Here is a 17,228-nt window from a genome sequence, read left to right as displayed (position 1 = left end):
AAGCATATGCTATTCTTGTCAGGTGGCAGGGCTAGCCACTCACTTTCTGAGTCCCCAGCAGAGAGATAGAGAGAAAATTCGCACACATGGGTATGTGTGCGCATGAACAAGCACAGGCAGACGGATGAGCGTGCATGCATGCATGCAGGAAAATGGCTTCTCATACTGGGCAAAAGTTGTTTTTCTTGTGGCCGCGGTGGGTAGCCACGCAGGGGCGGTGGCGGGCAGAGTACAGGAACCCCGCTAGAGAGAGAGTGCAAGTGTAGGGGCAGCAGATGGTCCCGAGCATGGGAAAGCAAGCATCTCAGCAGACAGGGTCCTTGGCAAGATGCAAGGGGTGGGGTAAGACCCACTTTTCACAGTGCGAACGAGTGACTGCCACGGCCTCAGGAGCAAGCAAAGGAGGGAGGGGGCAGGGGGACGCCTATGCCCAGGATCACTAGCGAGAGAGTTGTTTTAAAGTGCCAGTTTAGTGGCCATGTAGAGACATTGCTTTCTGCTTACTGTGAATTAGACCGGGACATCCTAGTAAGTAGAGACAAGGTGGCGAAAACTAACCCACGGGTGAGAATAGAGTTATTAACCCCTACCAGCGTCCTGAGGATATTATTAATAACCAGAGAGATTTCTAGCACAGGCAAGACTGCCATGTCATCCTGTAGGTGCTGAGGCTATGTTCTGGGCTGGTGCCCTGAGCTACAGAGAGCAGTTCACTCAGGCCTGGGGGGTTCTCAGCAGAGAAAGAAACTGTCTCAAAAGAGAAAGAAAAATATCACCCAAGGGAAAAGTCTTAGAGTGAGGGTCAGCAGAAAGACTGAATGTCTCCGTCTCAAGGGCAGCACAGGGGTAGCTCCAAGCTCAAGAGTTGTCCCTAGGGACCACTGGGACATTTACTCTGACCACTGGGGAGAGGGGGCTTAGCAGTTCTCTGAAGTTTGGGCTAGCAAGTGTGGATCTCTCTGTGATAGCAGGGGGGATACAAACTTGCAGTTTCTAAATCCTGGGTTTTGGTACCATATAATGTGCTCATAAAAGGATAAAGAAAGAGGGGATCTGTTTTGTGGCTGTGTGGTGAGGTGTGGGGAAAGGGGGTGCATCGGCAGGCCCATGCTGAGGTGTCCCTTCCCCCTGAGGGACCAGCCACAGGATGGTACAGTAAAGAATAAAGTTTATTCAGGGCGCGGGAAGGGGAGTTAAGAGGGTAGCAGAGGCAGAGAGAGGCAGAGGGCAAGAGTAGAGGGGGCAAGCAGCCCCTTTTATAGGGAGTCATGCACACCTGGATGTTGCCAGGTAACTGTGGGGCAGAGCTTAGACAAAGTGCTAACACTCATATCCTAATAAATGACCCCTGGCTGTGCTAACAGAAGGAAATCTTAATCCAACTCAGTATATCATTTTTTTTAAAGGCATCCAAGTAGAAGTAGTTGGAAAGAGAAGGCGCAGTGGAAATGGGAGAGGGATAGGAAGCGGTGATGGAGGATGAATGTGATTAAAACACATTGTCTGCATGTATGAAATTGTCAAAAATTAATTTAAAAAATTTCCAGATGACTCTTTGTAAGTAATGGAAATGTAATAAGAAATGTCATTTGATAGCAAAGCTTTGTCCTTCTTTGTGATATGTAGTAACCATTCATGATATCTGAAACTTGTATGGTATATTCAGATATTCAGTCGAATTATCTTCAAGTGAGTGCATGGGTATTCAGATACTAATTGAGTAAAATATTATTAAATATTAAAATGGTATAAAAACACAAGGAGACTTGTATTATCTAAAATGTAAACAGGGAAGACGCAGTGATGCTTTGATAACACATTGTGGGGGAAGTGGGAGTGAACCTATGGAGGCAAAAGTTGGGTGGAGAGGAGATGCCATGGCCAGGCATCCTGCTTGGGGAATCCTGATCCAGCTGTGCACAGCCAGAGACCTAAAGTGGCTTTGGGCAAACTGGTGAGACAGAACAGTGGACCCGAGCCCAGGGCAATGGCAGCTTCCTCTGGCTTCATGGACATTTCCCCTGGCCAGTCAACTCCACCCCACCACCCTCAACCCCTACATAGTCACAGCAAGCAAATCACATTCAACAGTACAGCAGGTGTCATCTGCAGCCCCACACCCCTTGATTACATAACTGCACTTGTATTGACTGAAAGGTTGTGTATAAATTTTTGTATTGAACAATAAAGTTAGATATGCAGCCCGATGTGGTTTCTGGATTCTGAAATCTCCGTGGGCTCCATCTCCCCTTTCCTCCCATTTCCTGGCCACAGTTCTGACAATATTCATTTCTCCTCTAAAAGTAGTAAATATGATCAAGATGAGAAGTCACTGGTTTGGTAACCTTTGCTCAGGATCAGCCTCAGATTCTGCATATAGCAGAGTAGTGTGTTGTCACATACAATATTAAAACAAGGAGCACTCGGGTGAACAGTACGAGAGGTTAGCAACTTTAGCACATCATTAGTGGTGTACGGAGCACCGCGGGCAGGATCCATGCTAATGTGTCAGCTTACTCCCTCTTCACTCTGTCCACCCGTGCAGATGTGCATCAATGAAAATGCCAAGGAATGCCAAGGCCTGTAGTCAAGATGGCGTTAACCTATCAGAGCCTCTGAGATAATTTCTAGGGACTTTCAGAGCTCCAAGGACCACATTTTGAGAACTGCTGACTTGCTTTGTCCCAACACTACTGTTACTTTTCTCACAGACAGGCTCTGCTGAGCAGATACAAGGATGCCTGGGGACTCAGTCTAAGCCCATGGAATTATGGGCCTCTGCTCTTAGAAGTAAGTGGGAAAGGCCTGGGACAGCACTGTATAATAACAATACATTATATCCATTTCTCCAAGAGACTAGGCATATCCCAGCAGAGAAGACTGCTTCTGGCACTCCCATTGGGCTCCAGCCCAAGCCATTAGCATCTTGTATGGAAGTGTTCTGCAAACAGTAGGGTATTTATCATCCCTGTACTCTACCCATCCAATGCCAAATCCTGCCCTTGTGACAACCAAAAATGCCCTGCACATTTCTCAGTGCCCACCAGAGGGCCTGTATTACCGTGTCTCACACACCTGATAAGCAGTAGGAGTCACTATGGAGATCAGGATTTCAGAATTTATGGTTAGACTCTCTTATTATAGATAGGATCAATAGCATTCACTGCTTTTGGATAAAGGATGATAAGCAATGAGCAGACAATTATATTTCTCAGTGAAATGCTACACTTGGTGCTGGCAAAATGGCTCAGTGGACAAAGGACCTTGCTGCCAGACCTGATGACCTGATTTCGATACTTGGGACCCACAGTGGCAAAAGGAGTGTCAACTCTTGTACTTTGTCTCTGGCTTCTGCATGCGTGTGTTGTCTCTGACCTCCACATGTGTGCATCGGCACACTCCACCCCACAAACAGATAAGTGAGTAGACAAATAAGTTGTAAAAATACAATGTTAAGCTCAAAGGTGCAGCTGAAGGCTCTTGATAATTAGGACCTCATTTGTTTTTGTGTTGAGAGAGATAATGGAGAGGTTCTTGTTTTGTTTTGTTCAGGGTAGTTACGACAAAAACCTAAGGCTTGCAGTTAGAGGCTTTGTGGTTGTCAACAAAAGGAGATAAAGGCTCAGCACGATGCAAGAGAATCCAAGGTCAGGTGACTAGAACTTAGGGGCCCACGAAAGGGTAGTGCCGCTGCCTGAGCTCCTGAAACGGTAGTCAGCTTAGTCAGCTCCCCTGGGGACTGAGAAGATTGCTCAACAACCAAGGCAAGAGCCTGGGACAAGCTCCACCCTGCAGGACATTCCATTCCCAAGTGTCTGACTCAAAGTAATGGAGAGATGGGTGGCAGATGAGAGGGACCTATGGCCAGAAAGAGAGCAGCAGACTAGATGCAGACCTTGGGGAGCAAGGAAAGGGGCTGACCACCAAAGATGAAAGGGAATGTCCGGCTCTCTAGTCCATCCCCTGTAGTGACAACAGCTAGAGGCATCTCCTTAGTTGCATCCATTACGTTTTCAGGAGGTGCCCAGCTGCTAACTGTAGACTGTTCGGCATGTATAGAATTAATTATGTGTGTAGTTTGAATGTGCACGTGTTGACAAACAAGTGTCCATTGTTTTGTTTTGTTTTGTTTTTCTTTGTTTTGAGAAAGGGTCTCTTTATAGCCCTGGCAATCCTTATATAGACCAGGCTGGCTTTGAACTCAGAGAGATCTGACTCTGCCTCTCTGCCTGTGTGCATGCACCACCACGCCCAGTTTCAAGTGTCCATTTTGATACTGTGCAATTGGAAATACTATGAAGTGGCCCTAATAAGACAGAGGCTGAATGAAGACTGGTTGCCCTAGCGATGATCAAGGTACTTTAAGATACGATCTACACTTGTATGTGCGCACGCACGTGCACATGTACTTGAGTGTGAGAGAGAGACAGATATGAATGGTTTTCTTTTTATTCATAGTCTTAATATACAGGTTTTTGGTTGTTTTAACTTGTTTGTCATTGATAGTCAGGTTTTAAACGTGATAGCGCGTGTGTGTGTGTGTGTGTGTGTGTGTGTGTGTGTTTGGAGATGAACTAATTTAATTATGGTGAGAATTCTTTTTTTTTTTTTTTTTTAAAGACGATGGTGAGGTTAGGGGAGGAGGTATGGCTGTGGTGGTCCAGGTGGCCTAACCCTCCTAAATCTTAGATATTTGTTTTTTAGGTTGGTAATTTTCACTTTCTTCTTCTGTTCCTAGAAAGTAATAAAGCTCTTGCTCCCCACCCCCATCTTGTCCTCAACACCAAAGCAGTCTGAAAAAAACAAATACAAAACGAGCGCATCAGGAACGCATGGCATGCACCCGGGAGGATCTTAAGCTGTCATGAGCTCGCCTGCAGATCGTCCCATCTGTTCTAAAGGCCGTTTTCAGTAAACTCTGTTTAATGTTACAAACAGGCAATGTGGCTGTGTTCTAACGCACTTTAGTTTTGCAGCCAAAGTCCCCGAAAATCTTAGGCTCCTGTTATCAAGTGTGTGTGGTCATTTAACCTCCTTGCCTGTGTCAAAACTAAACGGCAGAAACGAAGGCTTCCGCTGACACCCATCTGTCTGGTCTCCACCTGGAACCTACAGCATTCACATTTGTCTCCTGATTCATGAAAACAAAACATCCCCAAACAAGACCTACAAGCTTGCTTTCCAGGTGATTTTGAGCGGCTTTGCAGTTTATTCTGGGAGCTTCAAACTTTGTTGCTTATTTCATTTTTCAGAAAACACAAGCTGGCATCCCAGAAAATGTGTGTGCTTTCAAGAATAATAAAAAAAAAATCAGCCAGAGGCAGTAGCTCATTCCTTTGATCCCAGCATTTGAGAAGCAGAGGCAGATGGATTTCTGTGTGTTCAAGGCCAACCTGGTCTACAGAGTGAGTTTCAGGACAGCCAAGGCTACACAGAGAAATCTTATTGCAAACCTCAAAACCCTGTCTCAAAAAACAAACAAAAATAGATAAAAAGCAAACCAAACAAACACAAAAACAAAGAAGGCTTCCTTGCCTTTGAGGTTTTGGGGGTAGGAGTCTCTCATCCTTTCTCAGGCTCAATCCTCTTGTCTCAGGCTCCACAGTAGCTGGGACTACAACCATCGGGTCCCATTCTGGCCCTTTCTCAGATCATTAACCATACTAGTGTGTTCTTTTCGTGAGACTCAAGTAGGAAAGAGAAAAATGCTGTGGACTTAAAATTTATTTTCATCATTTGATTCTCTTACTTGGTAACTAACAAGAGACACAAAAATGATAAAACCCCAAGAACTAACTTTTAAACTCAACACTTAAAGTCCAAGAAAAATGTGAGATTAAAAACTGATGTAGCACTAAACCTAATGAGTCATTCATTCATTCATTCATTCATTCATTTGTTCATTCATTCATTCATTCATTCGTTCATTTGTTCATTCGTTCATTGAGACAGGGTAGCCCTGGTTGTCCTGGAACTTGCTCTGTCTACCAGGCTGGGCTCAAACTCACAGAGATACACTTGCCTCTGTCTCCCAAGTGCTGGGATGCACCACCCAGCCATGACAAGCCACTTATATCTTGCTCTTGTAAATCCTCTTACAAGCAAGTTAGAACTAATGAGAAGCTCCTGGGAAACTCATTATCGTTCACTCCAAAAACAAAAAAAAAAACCAAAAAACAAACCTCAGTTAGCTCATTATCCTGATCTGGCAAGCCTAAACTCCTAAAAGCATCAGGAGAATTTGTTTCCTATTTGACAAGTATGCTGTGTAAGGATGGTTTTCATTAACAATGAACCCTGCAAGAGCTTTTTCATCATATGACAGATCATATGACACTACCCAGAGAGGGTAGTGGCAGGGGCACAAAGTAGGACTCTGGTGATGGCTTTAAAGTCTGAGGGTCTCAGGTCCTTCTGGCTCTCTGACCTGTACTGAAATGCTGATGATAACTTCTAAAAAGTCCTAAAAGCTTCTTGGTCCTCCTGAGGGTGAGACTGCAGGCTTAGGTGATTAACACCTGTAGCCTAACAGCAGAGGATTAGGCAATGTGGCCTTTGTTCTATCTCAGTGGGAACTGCTGGGCTCTAACTGAGCCTGCTGGCTGGCTAGCCTGAGGTATCAGGAAGAAAAGACACTTAGAGAAGTTATTATAGAGTTTATTACTAAGTGTAAAAAGCTTCCTATGAAAGCTATCTAAGGGGAAAAGCGGAAAGGTCCCAAGTGGGGAAAAGGAAAAAAAATTCTAATCTATCTGGGGAAAGGGGAAAAAATCTATTCTATCCATCTATTTTATCTCTCTATTCTCTCTGCCTCTCATCTCTTTATCCTCAGTACTTAAACATTTTTCAGAATACATGATCTCATGTTACAAAGTTCATCACAAGTTCACACCAAAAATCAAATCATAAGTTGAAATAGAAGTTTACAACACAGAATGTTTACATGCATATCCATTGGAGTAATTCTCTGGCTAAACATCCATCACCTGTCACAGATCCACAGGTTCACTGAAGGTTTAAAACTGTAAGTTATTAGTGAAGTTTTGTACAGATAAACCCAGGCAATATTGTATCTTCTGTCCTAGCACCTATAATAAATCATTAGTTCCTTTTTAATGACCTTTTGATAATTGTTTTACAACCTCTTGGAATGTGCTCTGAGCAGGAGAAAGTCTGGTTACTATCTAAGAGCAATTAACTGATGACACTTGGGAGACTGTCAAAGTTCTCATTGCAGTTTTGACTATCAGAAAGGTACCTAATAGCAGTCCCACTATAAAAAAGCTTAATAATCATTGATATAATTTTAGAAATTCTTACAGAATCATCATTATGACTTAAGAAGTCATCTATTTGTCTATATAGCATCACCACAAGACAGTACATCTTCGTGGATCTGTAGAGATCTGCTCCAAAGGGGTGTGCTATTGCTTAGTGATTGTTACATATGTTTAATAATAATAGGAAAAGCATATTAATAGCAGGAATCTTTCCTAAAATAAGTCCCTTACAGCCTTGCTGAATAAGGGCTCACTTGTTGCAGATTATATAACAATCCAAGGCAAGCCATTTCGGGATGATCACCTGCTAGTTATTAGCTTGTGCCATTATGGCTCCTGACATGACAGTTCTTTGAGTCCATTTGCATCCTGTACTAGTGACCATTGTTACTGCTCTGAATAGGTTAGCTGGCAGGTAGCCTGTCTCCTCTATGACTGTTCAGCCTGTGATTATGACGCTTGTGTGTGATTCCCACGTCACAAATGCTGCTAGAATTCTCAACAGTTTCCTCTGTTCACATGTCTATTGTATATTTTCAAAATTGATCTCATAGTATTCTGGCTATTTTATAATATTTTCATTAACAGTGTGATTAATTCTTAAAAACCATATTTAGCTTTGTAAGATTATACTCAATCTAGGTAGAACATAGTTTCTTAGTTTTATAATATTACACACTTAGATTTTTTCTAATTTTTTGTTTGTTTTGATTTTTAAATGAATCATGATCATCATCGAGGCAGGGGCTCACTATCTAGCTTACTTTACAGCCATGACTGGCCCAGAACAGCTATGCTGAACTCTGTGAGAGAAAGAGATGACTGCAGACTGATTCCAAAGTTTTCGAGCCCTTAGCAGCTGGAAGGATGGTATTGGAAAAAGGCTCCACGTGGCTTAGAGGAAGCGAGTAGGGATTAGGTTTGTAGAAGGTAAATACTGTTAAGAATACAGATGGGGATATCTGGTGAATGTGAGTCTAGGAGTCTGAAATGTTGCAGCTATGTATTTGGGATAATTAGTTTATAAATCCTTATTAAATCCAGGAGACTGAGTTTCATTCTGAAGAAATTCAGTATAAGCAAAGGAGGGCCAAGAACTGGGGACATTCTAAATGGTGAGCAGAGGCTACACACCAGGCACGTTCCCTGTGCTTGCTCGTGTTGCTTGTAGGTTGACCCATTTAACCTTCAAAACATTTTATGAGGAATTGCAAGTCTTTTTTCCCCCCTGAGACAGAGTTCCTCTGTGTAGCCTTGGCTGTCCTGAAACTCTGTAGACCAAACTAGCCTCGAACTCCAGCCTCTGCCTCCCCCCTTATGCCCAGCTTGAAATTCTTTATGTAGACTAGGTTGACCTTGACTTCATAGAGATGCACATACCTCTATGCCTCTCAAGTGCTAGGATTAAAGTTATATATAGAACCTCACCTGGTATTCCTATTTATTTATTCTTTCTATTTAAAGTGTGTGTGTGTGTGTGTGTGTGTGTGTGTGTGTGTGTGTGTGTATGCTACATGTGTGCACATGGAGGCCAAGAGTGTCAAACCCCTGAAGCTGGAATTACAGGTTGCTGTGAGCCACCTGATAGAGTTAATAGGACCTGAACTCAGGTCCCCTATAGGAGCAGAAAGTGTTCTCAACCACCATGACACCTCTCTGGCCTTTTTGATGATCCTTAAAAATATAACTGAAACGTTCTCCAGAATTTCTAACATTTTATTTTATTTTATTTTATTTTATTTTATTTTATTTTATTTTATTTTATTTTATTTTATTTTTGAGACAGGGTTTCTCTGTGTAGCCCTGGCTGTCCTGGAATTATCTCTGTAGACCAGGCTGTCCTCCAACTCAGAGATCTACTTGCCTCTGCCACCTGAGTGCTGGGATTAAAGGTGTCTGCCATCACTGTCCTGCTATTTTTTTTTTTTTAACTGATGAAACTTACACACACACAAATTTCTCACATGGTATTTTTCATAATAGAGATACACAGAGAAACTTTGACTCAAAACAACAACAACAACAAACCAAACCAAACAAACAAAATTCTAAGTGTTTCAAAAGTGCATCTCTTTTCCAACTAACAACATATTCTAGGAAAAAAATATTAGGGAGACTGAAAAATATTTATGTTCAAGGTAAAAGAACAGGGGAGCTTATTTCTGGTTCTATGTCCTCTCCTTCCCTTTCTGCTCCTCTTCTTCCTACCCCTCCTCTTCCTCATCTTCTTCCTCCTTCTTTTTCTTTTGGCAGCTCTGGGTACCCAATCCCATGGTTCACACATGCTAAGCAAGCACCCTGCTGCTGAGATGCCCCTAAGACCCAATATTTCCTTAGGACTTTGTTATTTGCTTTCCTGTGGGTTTTCCTCAACAACAGGCATCATGGGCCAGCAGGATGTGCACGCCTGACGGATAACCTGAGTTTGATTCCAGTGACTGACAGGCTTCAAGTAAAGGACTGACTACTGACTCTGACTTCCATGTGTGTGCCATGGCACATACCTGTATGCATGTATAAACAACATATGAACTGTATTTTTTTTAAAACAAAGAGACAATTTTTTTAAAGGAGATTGTTAGCACTCTTACTAGCTCATTCTATAATATCTACAGAGCTCAATAGGATAGTTTCTAGGGCTGTATATCACCCTTTAACAGACACGTGCATGATACAGGAAGGATAGAAGGTACTGTACTGGACTATCACAGAAAATTAATTCAAATTGCCCCTCTGGTACCATGGACATTTAACAAACAAAAAAACAAATGTGAGAGAGGTTCAGGTGAGTATGTTTCCAGTGAGCCTTTAACTTCCCCTCTACCCTGGGGAAAAGATGACATGAAAGGAGAGGTAGGAAGGAAGAATTTTCAAAATGTCTTTTCAGGCAGATCAAATTTTGAAGCAAGGACCTGGAAATAACATCACCCCTACCAACAGTGCTGCTTACAGAGTCTTTCAGTAACACAGACGTTCTGGTAGCTCAGGTTGGTCATGGTGTCTTAAATAATCCCACTAGGGAAGGAAAAACAGACAGGCTTCTACATAAACCACAATGACTACAGAAGTATTCCTCTACTGCACCCAGTGCACCCAGGAGCCCATCGAAGGTATGTGTGCTACCTAAAGACCAGAGAGCAGCATGGCCCTCAAGTGACCACATTAGGAAAGAGAATCCAGAATGAGGTTACAGGCATGGAAAACTAAAAAAAAAAAAACAAACCAAGCAAGAAAACAAACAAACCAAAAAAAAAAAAAAAAAAAAAAAAAAAAAAAACCAACCAAAAAACAAAAAACCCCCACAGTCACCAGAAAGTATGCTGCTAAGGTCATTTTTGTTTGCTTGCTTGTTTTGCTTTGAGACAGGGTTTCTCTGTGTAGCCCTGGCTATTTTAGAACTAGCTTTGAATACCAGGCTGGACTCGAATTCACAGAAATTACCTGCCTCTGCCTCCTGAGTGCTGAGATTAAAGGTATATGCCACAACAACTGGTTAAGGTCACAGCATGGAAAAGAGCAAAAAGATTTGGGGAAAGATGCTATAATGCTAAACAAAACCAACCAACCAACCAACCAAACAAACAAACAAACAACTAAACAACCAACCAACCAACCAACCAATCAAACAAACAACCAAACAACCAAAACAGAAAGAAACGCCAGAGCAGTAACTAACCAAAGCACTTTTTTGGGACAGGATCTCTATGTAGACCAGGCTGTCCTGGAACTCACAGGAATCCTCCTGCTCTGCCTCCCAAGTGCTGGGATTGAAGGTGTGGGGACCACCATGTCTGGCCTCTTCTTAGCTATTCTTTTCTCAGTTGCCTCCAATAAGTGGAAGAGGGTCAAGAAGAATGGTCAAGAGGAAGCTTAAATCCAAGAAATACAAGAACTAGAAGGTCTATTGTGCTAAGAACAAAAATAAAGCCACTAAACAACTTTGTTATTTTGAGTTTGGTTCTGGATCCAGACAATGGCATCCTAAAGTACTTAAACAACTTGGGTCACGGTCATGCAATAACATCAATAATTTCAGGAAACATTTTATGGATAAAATGTCTGTCTAAATTTATCAAGAATTACTTCTGTCAAAGTAACCTTACATAAATACGTTATAAAAATCTTAATAAATTCAACACTTAAGAAGTCGGCACTCAGTCAACTTTAGGTACGCTCCTCATCTTTTTCACTAGCATTACACAGGAACACTTCTGTATCATTAATTAGTCTCCTACACTGTAATTTTAAATACCTCCATAGCGCTCAGTTACGTGACTATATTCTCAATTACTTAGCCAGTCCTCTGTGGTCAAGTTCAACCTTTAAGACTTTGGCTTTTAAAAATCATACTGAGACTCAGAGAAGGCAAGACCTGAAGCCTCACACTCCTGAAGCCGGGACAAGAGGGTTTCAGACTACAGGCCAGCATCTGCTCCAGAGTGACAGCTGTCTCAAAGCCAAGAGCAGCTGCCAAGTGTCGAAGTCTCACTAGAATTAAGATTATTTTCACAACTTTTTGTTTGTTTGTTTTTGTTTTTCAAGAGAGGGTTTCTCCGTGTGGCTGTGGCTGTCCTGGAATTCACTCTGTAGACCAGGTTGGCAAAACAAAAAACCAAAAACAAACAAACAAACAAAAAACCAAAAAACCCCACAAAAATCCACCGGCCTCTGCCTCCTGAGTGCTGGGATTAAAGGTGTGTGCCATCATTGCCAGGATACACAGATTATTTTTTAATTAGAAAATTTCTCAGAAGATGAATGAGCCAGAGAATGCAATGTTGCAAGTCTTTGTGTAAATATCACCCAAGTGTGTCCAGGATGTTTTCACAACATATGACTATTTTCTCCAACTCTGACTGCTACTATATTTCATCAGAAGCTTTAAAAATGTGATAAAGTAGATGTAACACACCATTTGTCAGTTTAAATACATCCCAGTACATGACTGTTAGAGTAGTAAATAGAATACTCACGGTGGGCAGCCACTACCATTTCCAGCTCTAGAACTTTCCACTGTCCGGATCAGGAACCCCATGTTCCACAAAACAAGGAAAGAGATGCTGGTTTTCTTCTACTTTTCCAAGCTCCTCATTGGCTCTTGCTCTTCAGGCTTTTCTCTTTTTCATAGTCATGTTTTGTTTTGTTTTAGAATGCTTTGAAACATTTGTTTTTATTTATGGTGTGTGTGTCTGTGTGTCTGTGTGTGCTAGCAAAGAAGTCTTTGGAACCACTGGAGCTGGACTTACTGGACACTGAATCACCTGCTGTTGGAGCTGAGTATCAGCTTAGGTCCTGTGTGAGAGCATCCACAGCTCTTAACTGCTGAGCCATCTCTACGGCCGTTTTGGAATTTTTTTTTTTTTTTTTTTTGAGATAAGGTTTCCTGTAGCTCAGGCTTGCTATATAGCTGAGGTTGGCTTTGAAATCCTGATCCTATGTCTACCCCTGGAGGCTCAGACTGTTGGGATATGACACTTTGTGTGGCCTTCGTGCTGTTCTTGGAAGGGTGAGCATACAGAGTCATTCTTTGTTATGTTTTCTGTCATCTGTGGCAAAGAACCCCGTACATGTGGCTCATACTGCTGGGCAAGTTGGAAATCATACTCAGGTCCAGCAAACTCGCCCAAGCTTGTTCTCATTTTATTTATGTTTATATGTATGGGTGCTTGCCTACACATGTTGGTTACGTAACACATGTATGCAATACCCTTAGAGTCCAGAAGAGGGTGTTGAATGTCCTGGGTCTAGATGGTTGTGAGACACAAACTGTCCTCTGGAAGAGCAGCCAGGACTGTTAACTGCTGAGCCATCTCTCCAGCTCCCAAAGCTTTTCACTATGACCATTGTAGCAACATTTCATTTAAAAATGAAAACTCCACGGGAAAATGATAAAGAACACTGGGTATAAAGCAGATGAGGTCCAGGTTAAGGGAGGAGTCAAGATCTGGTTACTTACAGTGAAGTGACTCATCGAGGGAGAGCTGGATCCTGGCTTCTTTAGTATATCCTATAGGCGTATAGGTACTCCCTCCACGATATTGATAGGCTGTTGCTGTATTTTGCTCTATTTATAGCAAGATAACCAATCATACATATTTTAAGTTTTCCCCGAAGGAACTGAATATCTATCTACTAATATACATTGGTTACAAGAAAAGAAAACATAGATTCTGGCCACTAAAGCAGAAAGCCATTTTATTCAATTTGTGAGGTGTAAAAGAAGCCTGTTGAACAGAGCCTGCTGCCAAGAAGCCAGGTAGCCTGGGAAGAAGCAGGTCCATTTCAACACGCTTGGCTGGAGTGCGTGACCTTCGCCTCTCTCTCTGTGTTTTATTAGGTTCAGAAGTCAAAGTCTTGGAAGGCAGGGCTGGTTTGCCGAGGTTAAGTCACATGCCTGGACCTTGGCTGTGGCAGGACCCAAAGGAAGACTTGCAGCTAAAGTCTCCAGAGAGCTCTTAGATCCTCTAGCTGGAGGCAGGCACACGAATTTTACTGATACTGCATGGACATGCTATCCAAGAATATGGATCCCCAGGTGGAAATGAGGCTGCTGTTGGGGGGTGGGAAGGAAGTGGGGTGTGCAGCAGATGCCGGAATCTACTCCTCAGAGCAGAGAATGGAAAGTTATGGGAATCGGGCTCAAGAGCCTCGAGAGTGTCGGCCCTGTGTGCTGGTTTAGTACTTTCCAAATGATAAGTGGTGGCTGCCACTTCCTCCCATCTTTCTCCTCCTGTCGCTTCCTCTTCTGCCTTTTCTTTCCCCCTTTATGTCTTCCCTTAAGTATACACAGTAACAGTAACGTTTCTTCAGACAGATTGCAGATCAGGAGTTAATGATTCTCTGCATGACTAAAAGTTAGAGTACAGATGTTCATAGCTTCTCCATTTCCAATTTACTGAAGTGCCGATAGACTCTGAACCAGCCTTTGATTGCTGAAGGTTGATTTTCCAGGAGCTGGATGTTTGCCCAGTTGAAGGTCACACTGTGGGAACCTCCCTAGGTCATACCAGGGGCACTCTGGGTGCTAGGCAAGGCATTCTTGGCAGATGTCTTCCTTTTCCTTTCTGACGGGCGTATGTATATAACCTTCATTATATAATAGACATATTGTTACATATACATGTTGTTACTATCTGGGCAGAACAAATGCCCAAGGTCACTTCTTAGGCTAGTTCTTTCACGTGTCCCAGGAAAGAGGGCAGCATTTGCCTGGGGGGGGGGAGGAGTGGTGACTGTGGGCATTGGGGAATGCTTGCTGATTTATTTAGACAGACATTTTTATGACCTGTCTAGCAGGTGCCCTCTCCTACCTGCCAGGTCTCTCTAAAAGCTCAGAATGGGTGGAGGAGCAATAATGATAGTAATGACAGGGACTCCACCTGGGGAAGGGACCAGCAATGCCGCGACCTACATCTCCATCAGCCAGGTTCTTCTATCTCCAAATTTGAATAGGTCAGAGTACCAGATTTCTTCAGCGGACATGAATGTAATGTGGGTGGAGTGAGAAAACCGGGCCCCCTCACTACACTCATTTCCTCACTCCTCCTCCTCTGCTTCATTAGGAGTGGTCACTTTTTAGCCAGGCTGCCAGGCTACCAGGCTCGCACAGCAAGCATCTGTGTGCTGCTCACCCACGTGTCAGTTTATTCCTTCTGGCTCAAGTGTACCAGATGGTACTTCCAGACTGGGGACTTTGCAGTGCTATAATGGCTTGCCTACTCTTTGTCCTTAGTATCTGCTGGCTTAATGTCACCAGGTAAGTGCAATAGTAAAATTTTCTCAAGGTCCCAAGCTCTTTTAAGCTGTAACGTCTAGGATTTTGGGGGGGAAAAGCAGTCTCCTGCTAGAAATAATCACGGATGCCTGAAGCCCATGCTTCACATCCTCATGGAGAGCAAGAAGCTTGGTGTAAAGCACATGGAATGTGCCCCTCCCTCCTGACCCTCACCTCAGCCCACATTGCTCTAGCCACATGGTCCTCTCCAAGCTGATTCCCTTTGTGAGTGCTTCTCTCCACATGACATCTGCATTTCTGCCTGCTAATCCTAATCCTTCAGGTCTCCTTAGACTAACCTTTCTGTCACACAGTGACATCTCAGCATAGTCCGAGGTCCCCTGGTAGCACCGTGTTCAGTGTCCCATTGTTGTTCAGACTTTTCACTTAGCATTTGCACTTGGTGTCCTTTGCTAGATCATTCTGTGTGCTGAAGGTTATTGGTCCATGAAGGAGGGAGCCACGCTGGTTTGGCTCATTGTTGTCATTGAGAACTCACACAGAATCTGTCAAGTATGAGGGAGGTTTGCAGTAACTTCTGGCAGCAAGAGTAGCAGCGGCTCTGCACATCTCTCATCACTCGGTACGGCCACTGCAATCCTGGAGGGTGCAGAGACTTAGGAGTGACTTGAAAGAAACAGCACTAACTGGGCATAATGCTCTCAGCACACAATCTTTCTCAAGCTGAGGCCACGGACTCTTATAAATATTCCATGAGGAAATGCAGCTGGAATGGGTATATACCAAACATATTTGGACGGTTATTCAGTGGTAAGTTGTCTTTTAAGCAAAGGCACATTATGGATTGTTAACAGTAGTTATATGTTGGGAAGAGAGGGATGAGGGGCTCTGTCACCATGCTCGTCCTCATGGTGATAAGATTACATAAGGAAGTGTGTGCCACCTTAATGATTTTTAGGTATTCAACTCAGTGTACTTAAGTACTTGCATCCTTGCTTGAGCATCGGCGCTGTACGTTTTATTGAACACAGTTAGTGATCCACTGATCCATTGTGCACCTGCCATACAAGTTGGTGGGTTAACCTGTCCTTTGTTCACGTGATGGACTCTGAGTGATTTGGGCTGCCTGACCTTACCTGCTTCTTTTCCATAGTGATTGAGAGAATGAATGGCCAGTTTGTACTGGGTAAGGAAATGCTGTTCCCCTAAACTGGTTTGATTAGAAATGAGTTGTAGTGGGATCATCCCTCAGGTTCCGTGAAGGAAGCTTTCTAGAAGTCAATGCTGCTGGTTGGTCTGATGAGAGAGCTACAGAAGGAGGAAGCTGGACCGACAACACTGTCTCAGTGCGTGACATTTTTTTGTGACGTGGACCTCTAATTTGTTCATGAAGCCTCTTTGTATTTTCATCATTGCTACTGTGTGTCTGTTCTGTGAGGCACAGTCTCAGGGAGTCTGAGAGATTCCCAGCGAACACTCCTTCAATTCTGCCCATCCCCATTACTTATATTTGGTACAGCTATAACTTAGGTACAGCACTCATAAATGTGTCAGCCTGTGTTAGGGACTATTTATTGACCCTTTTCTTTCTGGGGCCCCTTAACTGATAAAATATCACATTTTCCATTGCAGCAAAGATGTATCTATATGACTAAGTTCTGGCCAAAGAGCTGAAAAGAAAAAAACTTTTTTTTTTAAAGATTTATTTATTTATTTAATGTATATGACTACTCTACCAGTATGTACAGCTGCATGCCAGAAGAAGGTATCAGATCACATTATTGATGGTTGTGTGCCACCATGTGGTTTGCTGGGAGTTGAACTCAGGACCTCTGAAGACCAGCCAGTGTTCTTAACCACTGAGCCATCTCTCCAGGCCAAGAAAAAAAAAAAAAAAAAAAACTTTTAAAAATGATATATATAGAAAGGCTGAGAAAAGCCAGCCTAGCTTCACTGAGGCTGAGGTCCTTTGATCTGTTGACCTTTTTCTCCCCAGAAGGCTCTTTGGGAGCTATATTGTAAGGTTACATACTTAAATGTGGAATAGCACTTCCTTCCCAAGGCATTGTGGTATTGTTAAGACTGTTGTCTTCTGGACTTGAGAGGGAAGGATGGTGGACCCTTCATTAATGCCTTAAAGAGAAACTCTTTTGACTAAAACCATTCTTCATTTGGATTTTCTGTTAGCTTATTTGAGCCTAACTCAGACTCAC

The sequence above is a fragment of the Arvicanthis niloticus genome, chromosome 18 (assembly GCF_011762505.2).
Source record: "Arvicanthis niloticus isolate mArvNil1 chromosome 18, mArvNil1.pat.X, whole genome shotgun sequence".
Lineage (NCBI taxonomy): Eukaryota > Metazoa > Chordata > Mammalia > Rodentia > Muridae > Arvicanthis > Arvicanthis niloticus.
The sequence above is the reverse complement of the archived record's forward strand: the minus strand, read 5'-3'. Positions refer to the sequence as shown.